This window comes from Saccostrea cucullata, unplaced genomic scaffold (genome assembly GCF_032062105.1).
Source record: "Saccostrea cucullata isolate Sc308-1 unplaced genomic scaffold, CSIRO_AGI_Scuc_v1 ctg18649, whole genome shotgun sequence".
NCBI classification, from domain to species: Eukaryota; Metazoa; Mollusca; class Bivalvia; order Ostreida; family Ostreidae; genus Saccostrea; species Saccostrea cuccullata.
Genome location: NW_026921024.1, coordinates 1 through 14155, shown reverse-complemented (window position 1 = coordinate 14155; position 14155 = coordinate 1). Strand labels below are relative to the sequence as shown.

Below are 14155 nucleotides of genomic sequence, written 5' to 3'. Positions count from 1 at the left end.
CAGAAAATCATATTTTCAATACTTGATTTGACTAGATCTCAGTTTGATAAATGATTTCACTTTATCCATAGTCAGTGTCTGACAGTGAAACATACAATCCTGGGTCCTGTCTTTGTCATCCTGTATAAACCACAGTCTATGATCGTACTGGTTAAATTCGATGGAAATCATATTTATGTTCTTCTTAAATCCTCCATCCTCTTAAGTTTGGTTTTCTTGTTTCAGTGTTCCAAGAGAGGATATTCTGTTAGTCTTTGCATAATCTGAGAGTCTTTCACCATTCTAATAGTAGACATAGATCATTTCCATAACCTCTCACTAGAGAATCCTGAAAAAATAAAAAAAAAAATAATGTCTTAGTTGAAAAAAAAAAATTGTAATGTAATATAAGCTTGATGGAATTCTACATATAGACAAAAAGGGTATAAAAACAAGTTGTAACATAAGATTTTGACTTTTCATATTAACCATGGGTAACACCTCTAGTAAAGAAAAGAGTAAAGGAATGAGTAAAATTCAGTTCGGAGAGAGAATTCTTTCAGAGAAAGATGTAGACAGAGGTATACCAGTTAAAATAAAAAAAAATGGCACTATTGAGATCATTTCTCAAGAAGAATATAACCAATTATGTCCAGAAAAGGGTGATCCTAATGTTGTCAGAGATCACATAGAAAGACCCTTGATTGCAGAAGAAGCCAATGAAGAATATAACCATTTATTACCAAAAGAGGGTGAGAATTACTTGGATTACCCTGAAAGACCTTTGACTAGAGAAGAAGTCAAGTTTATGGATGATAAGAGAAAACAGTTGTCAGAAAAAAAGATTGTTAAAGACACATGATTTTTAGCCCACAAAACCATTGGAGATCTATACAAGGATTACAAGATACAAGGATTAATGGAGGAAGTCCAAACTGAACTCTTGGAAGACATTAAGGCTCATTATGAGAGTAACTTTCCAGTGTTTGTTTATTACAAAATTATGTATTCTGATAAAAAAAAAAGAAAAGTTTTCACTTTCATTTGTTGTGCCTTTGACCATTTAAATTGACCTTATGGTCAAGATTGTGATATATACACTCTGATAATCATCTATGAATTGTCTCTATGATGTTTACCTCAACAGATTGAATCAGGGTATTTGTGTTCAAAGAGCTGAAGAAACTATACAGACAGATCTAAGATGTTGGAAGCATACATATTAATGAGGTTAAAGGAGATATAACACTAGATTATTAAAAAGAAAGAACACAAACTCATAGAAATGATATTGAAAGTACCTTTTATGAATAAAGTGCCATGCTCCAAGGTATTATTTTTATAAACAGGAGAAGGTTTACAGCAGTCCCATACACTCATAAGAAGATCTTGGGTAGTAGAAACACCAGGAAATTTTATTTCCACACAATCAGATCATCTTACATCAGTTCTAAGGTTACAATCTTTATACATAGTCAAGAGGGTCATTAAGATTTCTTTTCTGGTCATCCTAATGAGCCACATTATAGTATTCTTTCTCTTTGATAGAATGTTAACCCTTTGTGTGCTGACTTGTTTTACGCGAGCTGTAACCTCAGGACTGAGTTGTTTTGTAATATCAACAAAATTATCACAATGGTGTACTAAAATGCAAATATCTAAGATTGTTGACAACCAATTTGCTTGAAATTTGGCAAATATTTAGCAAATGTTGTGTTTTATTAATTGATAATTTTTTTTTTTTTAAATCTTATATTTTATGTTGCCATGGAAACCAAATTTTCAAAAAAATATATTTTAAAATGATTTTGTAGCTTTTTAACTATATTTTTCAAAGAAAATATTGCACTTTGATGAAAAAAATAAACCAATTGCTTTAAAATTCAATTTTAGATTTAATATTATGTAAAAAAAAATTTAATTTAAACAATAACTCAATGATAAAGTCAATGTTTTATATACCGTTATGTTGTGAAAAGTCATTGTATACTTATCTGAGTAAGAGATATATTCATGTAGGTTTAAGTGAATTCTGATTTAAGTTAATGGATTTTTTTTCAGATTTTAACTAAAAAGAGTATAAATTGAAGATTCAATTAGCCTGTAAATATAAAACCAGAGATTATTTTAAGAAATATTGGCAAATTATATAAGAAAGTATTATCATCAAAGAAAATGCAATTTTCGAGGTCGGGAAATCCTAGAGCAAATTGGCACAACAATGAACTAATTGCTGTTACTAGTATTCATTGTCAAATTAAAGCAGTCAATATGTGAAATAAATTTTAAAAAATAAAATAACATTAATTACACAAGTTATTGAGGTCTTATTTTCTAATGACTGGCCATCTAACAGCCCTAAATCTACTCTAGTAATTCTCATATCACTTTAATTTTTTTTTATTGTGCTTTTATTGAAGAATATGCGATTCTCCGTGCTATCTGTATTGTAAACATATTCATAAACTTTCCTCCCACAATACTTCTCACTCTGTAAGAAATGTGGCATTTATTTTAGAAGTTTTATTCCTAGCTGGCAACAATAATTGCCGGCAGGAAAACTAGAATTTTAAATTTTAGAAATTTAAGCACCATTAACAGTCATTTATAATGGTTTTCAAAAATTACTTCATTGTGGTCACTGGTGAAATCAGTTTTGATTTTTTTTCCAATTGATTTTAGTTAATGATGGTTGACAGATATGTAATATCAATCAATGTATTATGAAATACTTTTAAGTTTATGCAAGTGTAATGGTATGGGTCATGGTTGTAGGCCTAGTAAGCTCAGTCAGTAAAGCATCTGACCAGTGATGCAGGGGTCCCTTCTTCAATTCACGGTCCAGTCGTGCATTTTCTCCTTCCTTGTTACAGATTTGATGTTATTGACCCCTCTGGATTTGCAAGTGAAAGTCCTGTCAGGGACTTAGAATTTGGTTTGTGTCTGCAAGGATGAAGATAATTTTAAGGAAGGATATGTAATGGTTGTGCTATGGGTATCAACCTGGGTAGCTCATTCGATAGAGCACCTGACTAGTGAAGCAGGGTTCCTGGGTTCAATTCCTGGTCCAACCACAAATTTTCTCCTTTCCTGTTACACAAGTTTTGAATGTGCCTGAATTTTTACTTCAACATAAAATATTATTCCTAATGATGAAATACATTTTATTTCCACCATGGGATTTCTTTGTATTCTTAGTAACTATTCACATTTTCATATTTAAAAATAAACATATCTTTGGAGACCAAAAAGTAATCTTTGTTGATAAATAACTGTACAGGAATTTGCATTTTTGCAAAATTTTCCTGACCATCATTAAAAAAAAATTATCACAGTAAATCCTAGCTTTTTTACTGTATTCATTCAGGCATATATGATTATCTCTTATATCAAATGTACCTATCTTACATATCTAGAAGGGATGGAATGTAGAAGCTTCTTGGGCCTTATAAACTTGTAAAATAGAGGACATATTACATATTAATAGGTAAAAACATGTACAGTGTGTACTTTTGAGTTTGAGAGGTGAAGTACAATTTCTATCACCCAGTCTTTATTGTAATTTATTGAACAGATGTACATGCAAGTCCATACAATTCACAAATTACTCATTCTAAAGACTCTGATCTCCTTCTTATGCCTAAAAAAATGACTTTTCATCTTATGCCCTGTTCACACGACAAGTTTAATTCGCAGTAAATTAATGCGAAGTAAACTAATGCGAATCAAATTAATGCGAATTAAATTGCGTTCACACGACAGCTAATGCGAAGTAAACTAATGCGAATAAAAATTTTACTTCTACAGTCAGGCATAAGTAAGTCTATTATGACGTCATTTGTAAACCACATCATGTATGCAGAGCCATCCATTTGATTCATCATGTAGTGGCTACAGGTATTCATTGATTTTAGTGATTAACATACTTTCCCTCAATTTTTGAACCAAATATAGCACAAATACCTATATCTAACCACCAACACGTGTCCTGTGACTAAATTCTGGCTTTACGCATGCGTCAAAATTTAATTCGAATTAGCTTCGCTTAGCGTTAACACGGAGCTAATGCGAAGTAATTTAATGTGCAGTAAACTAATTCGAATTACGGTAAACTAATTTGCATTAAATTTTCCGTTTGAACGCTAAGTGAGGCTAATTCACAGTAACTTTATGTTTAATTCAAATTAAACTCTCCGTGTGAACAGGGCATTGATTTTAAACTGTAGAGTTACCATTTATTTAACCAGTGAATTTTATAATTTTGAGTGTGCATGTATAGGTTGGGGCAGTCTCACTGTTTTTGGTTTTAATAAAATAGAAATAAAAAGTAGGGGAAATGTACAATTTAATCCACATGCTTCATTCAAGCAAAAGTCTATTTTAAAGAAAAAGAAAATGTCTCCCTGATACATAAACTTATACTTGATTTAGAAAAAAAAAATTCTGATACATGTACCAATTATTTTCACTTAGTGATTAGGTTCCATGCAAAATAGAGTAATATGTAAAAGCCTTGAAGAAATCTAACTCTAAGATACCAAAGATCCCGGAACATATTTTGGTTTTGAAATTATTGAGAGTCTATATTATAATGATTAATCCTCATCAAGGAAATAAAAATGGTATTTTTATTACTTACTGAAATAAAACAAATACCACAGTTTAAACAAATGACAGTCATTTCAGGGAAAATCAGCACTTCAAAAATTTTTCATTACTTTTTACCATTTTCATGTATATGCACATGTTTGAATGCATCTTTTCTGAAACATAATGTTTTTTGCTCTTCTCAATACCATCTGGATTTTTTAAAGTAAACTTCACTCTTAGTGTAGAGAACTAGCTTACATTTAAAGACACTAGAAAATATCAAGTTGAATTATTTTTTTAATTTTAAATAAAAATTTTACAATATATCATATATACTGTTATAAAAAAATATTTGAAAGTTTTCCCAAATAGATGGGAAAAAAGCAGCTTTAAACCAGAAATTTAAGGTGTAATTAGGACCACTTAATTGACTCTTTTAAATTCATATTGTGTATATTTCGAATACCTTCATGCATCATGAATTAATTTTGCTTGATCACAAGAATATATTCTCTATATATCTCTTTTGCACTTCCTTATTAATGCAATCACTCATCGGAAAATTTGCTACAGTGTTCAAGGCCCTCTACATTTATTTTTTTTATTAGGTGAAACCTTTTTTTATCTTTCAACATTTTTTAAATGGGTCTTTAGATTAAAAAAAAAATATTTGTTTATTCATTGTTAAAAAAAAAACAAATACTCTTAATTGACAAGATGTTTCAAATTTTTTTTTTTTTTTTTTTTTGCAAACCTTTATTTCAAAGCAAAGCTTAATTTACGTATGTAAACAACGTGCACAGCCACTGAGGAAGAGAAAAACGTCTGTGACTTGCCAGGTTAAATCTCGTGCATTATTGTTTTCATGTAGACGATGTAATGTATGTCTACTTACAAAACCCCAAATAAACAAATAATAACCACATTATGCCCAAAATATAAAACTTTACCGACCATATAAGCTCTCGATATGCTTCAGACTAAAGTGTAGCATGTGCACCCTACTTTCGTTTTAACAGGAAGAACTTCGCAAGGTTAAGGTCAAGTCAAGTTAACCAAAGTTTTGCTGCTATAATATCGACAATTTTTATGTAATTTTATGTCTACTAGCTCAAATTTATTAGAATTATTAATATTTGACTATTCTGGGGATTTATTTCTTTATTTTTCATTATGTTAGAGCTAGTTAGTAGATATTTATTACATGCGCGTTTTTTCCCTGTTTCCAAAAATAGCGGACTGACTTTCTTCGTAACAAAAGCCAACACCTTCACTTTAAATCACAATTTCAAAAATAATTCGCATATTTTCACATCTTAATTACCTATTTTTCAATGTATTATGGTTTTATAATGCATATTGATAGATTCTTAGTAATTCACAACTCATTTATACGTTTTATACAACGTTTTATGTTACGAAGCGCTAATTCCACACTCAGACCCAATATATTGGGTTCCCGCACGGTAGCGTTTGTGACGTCAGACCCAATATATTGGGTTCCCGCACACAAAGGGTTAATATTAAATGGAAAATTCAGAATTCATCAGCAATTGAAGCCAAAACTTCCTATCTTTACCAATTATGCTATTAAGGAAGCTGGGGGTTAACAAATTAGCAATATTTAACATATTCTATAAATATGCTATCTTCAGCTGTTAACTATCATTTGGCAAAGAAAAATTTCATACATTTTAGTTTTAAAAATTTGATCATGAATTTTTATGCCTTTTCTTCTTCTTCTAAAGGATATCAATAGAGTTTAAACATGACCATGACCACCAAGCCCTCTTTATTTAAAAAAAAATCATATATCATTTACTTATCAATTCAAAAATATTAAAATGCATATGTAAATAAATAAATAAATAAGTAAATAAATAAATAAAAATTACAATTGTATCTCATTGAAACTTTACCTTCAAGTTTGTGTGTTTCTATGTTGATTAACTAACTGTGTATTTCCAAAGGAAGAGCAGACAGTCTGAACTTCATAGAGAATTGATTACAGATGGTTATAGGAACAAAACATATCTTCCATGTTGATGACTGTAGAAATAAAACCATTTTGTTAATATGACAGAGTACTGCATGAAACAATGCATGTTTAAATACAACATGTACAATGCCAAAAAAGATCATGAAAATATTTGTTTTTAATCTCAAAAAATTGTTTTTAACATTAACTCCAGATGAGAAAAGTTCATCATGTTATCTATAGATAATAAACAAGCACAACTACTGTATTAATATCATAAATAAAATGATTATCAGATTAATTATTTAGACACTAAAAAACTTACTATCTTTATAATATTGATTTCCATTATCAGATGTTTTTTATCCATTTTTTTTATCCATTTTGAAATATAAACATTTAAATAAAACAGAATTAAATAAATTAAAATGATATCTCATTGAAACTTTACCTTCAAGTTTGATTGTTTCTATGTTGGTTGACTAACTATGTATTTCCAAAGGAATTTGGGCAGACAGGCTGAACTTCATAGAGAATGGATTATAGATGGTTAGGAATAAAACATATCTTCCAGGTTGAGGACTGTAGAAAATATAATCATTTTGTTAATATGACAAGGAACTGCATGAAACATTGCATGTTTAAATACAGTGCCAAAAAGTTCATGAAAATATTTGTTTTTAATCTCAAAAAATTGTTTTTAACATTAACTCCAGATGAGAAAAGTTCATCATGTTATCTATAGATAATAAACAAGCACAACTACTGTATTAATATCATAAATAAAATGATTATCAGATTAATTATTTAGACACTAAAAAACTTATTATCTTTATGATATTGATTTCCATTATCAGATGTTTTTTATCCATTTTTTTATCCATTTTAAAATATAAACATTTAAATAAAACAGAATTAAATAAATTAAAATGATATCTCATTGAAACTTTACCTTCAAGTTTGATTGTTTCTATGTTGGTTGACTAACTATGTATTTCCAAAGGAATTTGGGCAGACAGGCTGAACTTCATAGAGAATGGATTATAGATGGTTAGGAATAAAACATATCTTCCAGGTTGAGGACTGTAGAAAATATAATCATTTTGTTAATATGACAAGGAACTGCATGAAACATTGCATGTTTAAATACAGTGCCAAAAAGTTCATGAAAATATTTGTTTTTAATCTCAAAAAATTGTTTTTAACATTAACTCCAGATGAGAAAAGTTCATCATGTTATCTATAGATAATAAACAAGCACAACTACTGTATTAATATCATAAATAAAATGATTATCAGATTAATTATTTAGACACTAAAAAACTTATTATCTTTATGATATTGATTTCCATTATCAGATGTTTTTTATCCATTTTTTTATCCATTTTAAAATATAAACATTTAAATAAAACAGAATTAAATAAATTAAAATGATATCTCATTGAAACTTTACCTTCAAGTTTGATTGTTTCTATGTTGGTTGACTAACTATGTATTTCCAAAGGAATTTGGGCAGACAGGCTGAACTTCATAGAGAATGGATTATAGATGGTTAGGAATAAAACATATCTTCCAGGTTGAGGACTGTAGAAAATATAATCATTTTGTTAATATGACAAGGAACTGCATGAAACATTGCATGTTTAAATACAGTGCCAAAAAGTTCATGAAAATATTTGTTTTTAATCTCAAAAAATTGTTTTTAACATTAACTCCAGATGAGAAAAGTTCATCATGTTATCTATAGATAATAAACAAGCACAACTACTGTATTAATATCATAAATAAAATGATTATCAGATTAATTATTTAGACACTAAAAAACTTATTATCTTTATGATATTGATTTCCATTATCAGATGTTTTTTATCCATTTTTTTATCCATTTTAAAATATAAACATTTAAATAAAACAGAATTAAATAAATTAAAATGATATCTCATTGAAACTTTACCTTCAAGTTTGATTGTTTCTATGTTGGTTGACTAACTATGTATTTCCAAAGGAATTTGGGCAGACAGGCTGAACTTCATAGAGAATGGATTATAGATGGTTAGGAATAAAACATATCTTCCAGGTTGAGGACTGTAGAAAATATAATCATTTTGTTAATATGACAAGGAACTGCATGAAACATTGCATGTTTAAATACAGTGCCAAAAAGTTCATGAAAATATTTGTTTTTAATCTCAAAAAATTGTTTTTAACATTAACTCCAGATGAGAAAAGTTCATCATGTTATCTATAGATAATAAACAAGCACAACTACTGTATTAATATCATAAATAAAATGATTATCAGATTAATTATTTAGACACTAAAAAACTTATTATCTTTATGATATTGATTTCCATTATCAGATGTTTTTTATCCATTTTTTTATCCATTTTAAAATATAAACATTTAAATAAAACAGAATTAAATAAATTAAAATGATATCTCATTGAAACTTTACCTTCAAGTTTGATTGTTTCTATGTTGGTTGACTAACTATGTATTTCCAAAGGAATTTGGGCAGACAGGCTGAACTTCATAGAGAATGGATTATAGATGGTTAGGAATAAAACATATCTTCCAGGTTGAGGACTGTAGAAAATATAATCATTTTGTTAATATGACAAGGAACTGCATGAAACATTGCATGTTTAAATACAGTGCCAAAAAGTTCATGAAAATATTTGTTTTTAATCTCAAAAAATTGTTTTTAACATTAACTCCAGATGAGAAAAGTTCATCATGTTATCTATAGATAATAAACAAGCACAACTACTGTATTAATATCATAAATAAAATGATTATCAGATTAATTATTTAGACACTAAAAAACTTATTATCTTTATGATATTGATTTCCATTATCAGATGTTTTTTATCCATTTTTTTATCCATTTTAAAATATAAACATTTAAATAAAACAGAATTAAATAAATTAAAATGATATCTCATTGAAACTTTACCTTCAAGTTTGATTGTTTCTATGTTGGTTGACTAACTATGTATTTCCAAAGGAATTTGGGCAGACAGGCTGAACTTCATAGAGAATGGATTATAGATGGTTAGGAATAAAACATATCTTCCAGGTTGAGGACTGTAGAAAATATAATCATTTTGTTAATATGACAAGGAACTGCATGAAACATTGCATGTTTAAATACAGTGCCAAAAAGTTCATGAAAATATTTGTTTTTAATCTCAAAAAATTGTTTTTAACATTAACTCCAGATGAGAAAAGTTCATCATGTTATCTATAGATAATAAACAAGCACAACTACTGTATTAATATCATAAATAAAATGATTATCAGATTAATTATTTAGACACTAAAAAACTTATTATCTTTATGATATTGATTTCCATTATCAGATGTTTTTTATCCATTTTTTTATCCATTTTAAAATATAAACATTTAAATAAAACAGAATTAAATAAATTAAAATGATATCTCATTGAAACTTTACCTTCAAGTTTGATTGTTTCTATGTTGGTTGACTAACTATGTATTTCCAAAGGAATTTGGGCAGACAGGCTGAACTTCATAGAGAATGGATTATAGATGGTTAGGAATAAAACATATCTTCCAGGTTGAGGACTGTAGAAAATATAATCATTTTGTTAATATGACAAGGAACTGCATGAAACATTGCATGTTTAAATACAGTGCCAAAAAGTTCATGAAAATATTTGTTTTTAATCTCAAAAAATTGTTTTTAACATTAACTCCAGATGAGAAAAGTTCATCATGTTATCTATAGATAATAAACAAGCACAACTACTGTATTAATATCATAAATAAAATGATTATCAGATTAATTATTTAGACACTAAAAAACTTATTATCTTTATGATATTGATTTCCATTATCAGATGTTTTTTATCCATTTTTTTATCCATTTTAAAATATAAACATTTAAATAAAACAGAATTAAATAAATTAAAATGATATCTCATTGAAACTTTACCTTCAAGTTTGATTGTTTCTATGTTGGTTGACTAACTATGTATTTCCAAAGGAATTTGGGCAGACAGGCTGAACTTCATAGAGAATGGATTATAGATGGTTAGGAATAAAACATATCTTCCAGGTTGAGGACTGTAGAAAATATAATCATTTTGTTAATATGACAAGGAACTGCATGAAACATTGCATGTTTAAATACAGTGCCAAAAAGTTCATGAAAATATTTGTTTTTAATCTCAAAAAATTGTTTTTAACATTAACTCCAGATGAGAAAAGTTCATCATGTTATCTATAGATAATAAACAAGCACAACTACTGTATTAATATCATAAATAAAATGATTATCAGATTAATTATTTAGACACTAAAAAACTTATTATCTTTATGATATTGATTTCCATTATCAGATGTTTTTTATCCATTTTTTTATCCATTTTAAAATATAAACATTTAAATAAAACAGAATTAAATAAATTAAAATGATATCTCATTGAAACTTTACCTTCAAGTTTGATTGTTTCTATGTTGGTTGACTAACTATGTATTTCCAAAGGAATTTGGGCAGACAGGCTGAACTTCATAGAGAATGGATTATAGATGGTTAGGAATAAAACATATCTTCCAGGTTGAGGACTGTAGAAAATATAATCATTTTGTTAATATGACAAGGAACTGCATGAAACATTGCATGTTTAAATACAGTGCCAAAAAGTTCATGAAAATATTTGTTTTTAATCTCAAAAAATTGTTTTTAACATTAACTCCAGATGAGAAAAGTTCATCATGTTATCTATAGATAATAAACAAGCACAACTACTGTATTAATATCATAAATAAAATGATTATCAGATTAATTATTTAGACACTAAAAAACTTATTATCTTTATGATATTGATTTCCATTATCAGATGTTTTTTATCCATTTTTTTATCCATTTTAAAATATAAACATTTAAATAAAACAGAATTAAATAAATTAAAATGATATCTCATTGAAACTTTACCTTCAAGTTTGATTGTTTCTATGTTGGTTGACTAACTATGTATTTCCAAAGGAATTTGGGCAGACAGGCTGAACTTCATAGAGAATGGATTATAGATGGTTAGGAATAAAACATATCTTCCAGGTTGAGGACTGTAGAAAATATAATCATTTTGTTAATATGACAAGGAACTGCATGAAACATTGCATGTTTAAATACAGTGCCAAAAAGTTCATGAAAATATTTGTTTTTAATCTCAAAAAATTGTTTTTAACATTAACTCCAGATGAGAAAAGTTCATCATGTTATCTATAGATAATAAACAAGCACAACTACTGTATTAATATCATAAATAAAATGATTATCAGATTAATTATTTAGACACTAAAAAACTTATTATCTTTATGATATTGATTTCCATTATCAGATGTTTTTTATCCATTTTTTTATCCATTTTAAAATATAAACATTTAAATAAAACAGAATTAAATAAATTAAAATGATATCTCATTGAAACTTTACCTTCAAGTTTGATTGTTTCTATGTTGGTTGACTAACTATGTATTTCCAAAGGAATTTGGGCAGACAGGCTGAACTTCATAGAGAATGGATTATAGATGGTTAGGAATAAAACATATCTTCCAGGTTGAGGACTGTAGAAAATATAATCATTTTGTTAATATGACAAGGAACTGCATGAAACATTGCATGTTTAAATACAGTGCCAAAAAGTTCATGAAAATATTTGTTTTTAATCTCAAAAAATTGTTTTTAACATTAACTCCAGATGAGAAAAGTTCATCATGTTATCTATAGATAATAAACAAGCACAACTACTGTATTAATATCATAAATAAAATGATTATCAGATTAATTATTTAGACACTAAAAAACTTATTATCTTTATGATATTGATTTCCATTATCAGATGTTTTTTATCCATTTTTTTATCCATTTTAAAATATAAACATTTAAATAAAACAGAATTAAATAAATTAAAATGATATCTCATTGAAACTTTACCTTCAAGTTTGATTGTTTCTATGTTGGTTGACTAACTATGTATTTCCAAAGGAATTTGGGCAGACAGGCTGAACTTCATAGAGAATGGATTATAGATGGTTAGGAATAAAACATATCTTCCAGGTTGAGGACTGTAGAAAATATAATCATTTTGTTAATATGACAAGGAACTGCATGAAACATTGCATGTTTAAATACAGTGCCAAAAAGTTCATGAAAATAGTTCACCATGTTATCTTTAGATAACAAAAGAAGCACAGTTACTGTATCAATATCACAAATACAAAATGATTATCAGTGTAATTTTTAGACACTAACAGACTTTCTCTTAACAGCATATTCAATTTTGTTTAATACCTGTCAGTACAGCATACAAAAAGATATTAGCATATACAACATGTAGTCCTACATTTTTTGAAAAGCTCATTACCAAGAAACAAAAGTATATGTATGCCATATATACCACATATTTAGAATCAAAACAAGGATAAACCTTTTGTAGATTCTTACTTTTTCTTTTATTACATTCCTTATAGATCACAATTTAGTAAGTCTGAATTCCATGGGTAACAGACATAATGAATTATGACATTATATCATAATTTATGCAAAAGGACTTATTAACAATATGAAGTTTCCTTAGTATATTTTAGACAAAATAAGACTGTGCTTATATGAATGTTAGAGATATGAGATCACATAAGAATTACACAGTAATTAAATTAAACCATATAATCATGGTTAAATGCAAAGATGACCTTCATAGGAAATGTAAACAAAACAAAGACAAACTTACCAGAATTATCCAATTATATGCCCAATTAAATAATCCAGTGAAACAACATCTTAGCTGATCCTGAAAAAAAGCATACAATATTCAGTGATACACAAATTAACCTCATTTTACAAAGGAAGTAAAGCAACAATTGACAGACAAACAGGACAGAAATGTAAAAGATACCATATGTATTTTACCAAAATTTAGTAAACATTTTTTCTGATTTAAATTCAATCACAGAATGACCCATCATAGTAATATTAAATACACTCTGGGTTACATGCAAATTATACCTTACATGAGCTGAGAATAAATACCCCATTTACATTCATATAAACTGAATTTTACATAACTAATTACTCTTTTAAGGGGGATGTACAAGCCATATTTGATCTAGTCTGGTGTAAACTAAGAAATACCAAGAATGCGCTTAATACTCTACCAAACTAGCCCAAAGTTACTCAAAGTGCTAATGCACTAATTACCTACTGTTAGAGACCAAAATTAGTAAACAATTAAGTTTATTTTGTCTTAATCAGAAGAAAATTAATCATGTTAGAACTGCGCAGCTACAGCATTCATGAGATGAAAAATGCATTGAAAATGGGGTTAGTTTGATTCATTGATAATATGGCTACAACCATTTGTTTCGTTTTTTTCTTGTCATTATCCATAATTCTTGAAAATTTGATTTTTCATATGGGTGTCTTCCTGAGGCCATGTGTTTATTTTGGTCCGCCATTCCTCTGTCACACAGAGTTCGAATAACAATGATTTTAGAATAAATGCGACCATAATAACATCAAGACAAGAAATTACTAAGTAATAATCATTAGGTAATATTACTTACTACTTTTATTTGTTGCAT

General features: G+C 27.8%; 1 long non-coding RNA gene across 3 annotated transcripts; it reads right to left on the bottom strand.

The window, feature by feature from the left end:
* Nucleotides 1–288: 288 nt before the first annotated feature.
* LOC134259006 (uncharacterized) lies at nt 289–13528 on the bottom strand. Of its 3 annotated transcripts, none has more exons than XR_009990265.1 (14): nt 13306–13528; nt 12510–12640; nt 12009–12139; nt 11508–11638; nt 11007–11137; nt 10506–10636; nt 10005–10135; nt 9504–9634; nt 9003–9133; nt 8502–8632; nt 8001–8131; nt 7500–7630; nt 6999–7129; nt 289–328 (listed from the first exon to the last, which is right to left on the bottom strand). It is a non-coding gene; the product is annotated as an uncharacterized LOC134259006 (long non-coding RNA). The 3 variants fall into 3 exon arrangements; XR_009990264.1 differs by lacking the exon at nt 289–328 and adding an exon at nt 6488–6618; XR_009990266.1 differs by lacking the exons at nt 289–328; nt 13306–13528 and adding exons at nt 6488–6618; nt 12867–12932.
* Between the last annotated feature and the right edge of the window lie 627 nt (nt 13529–14155).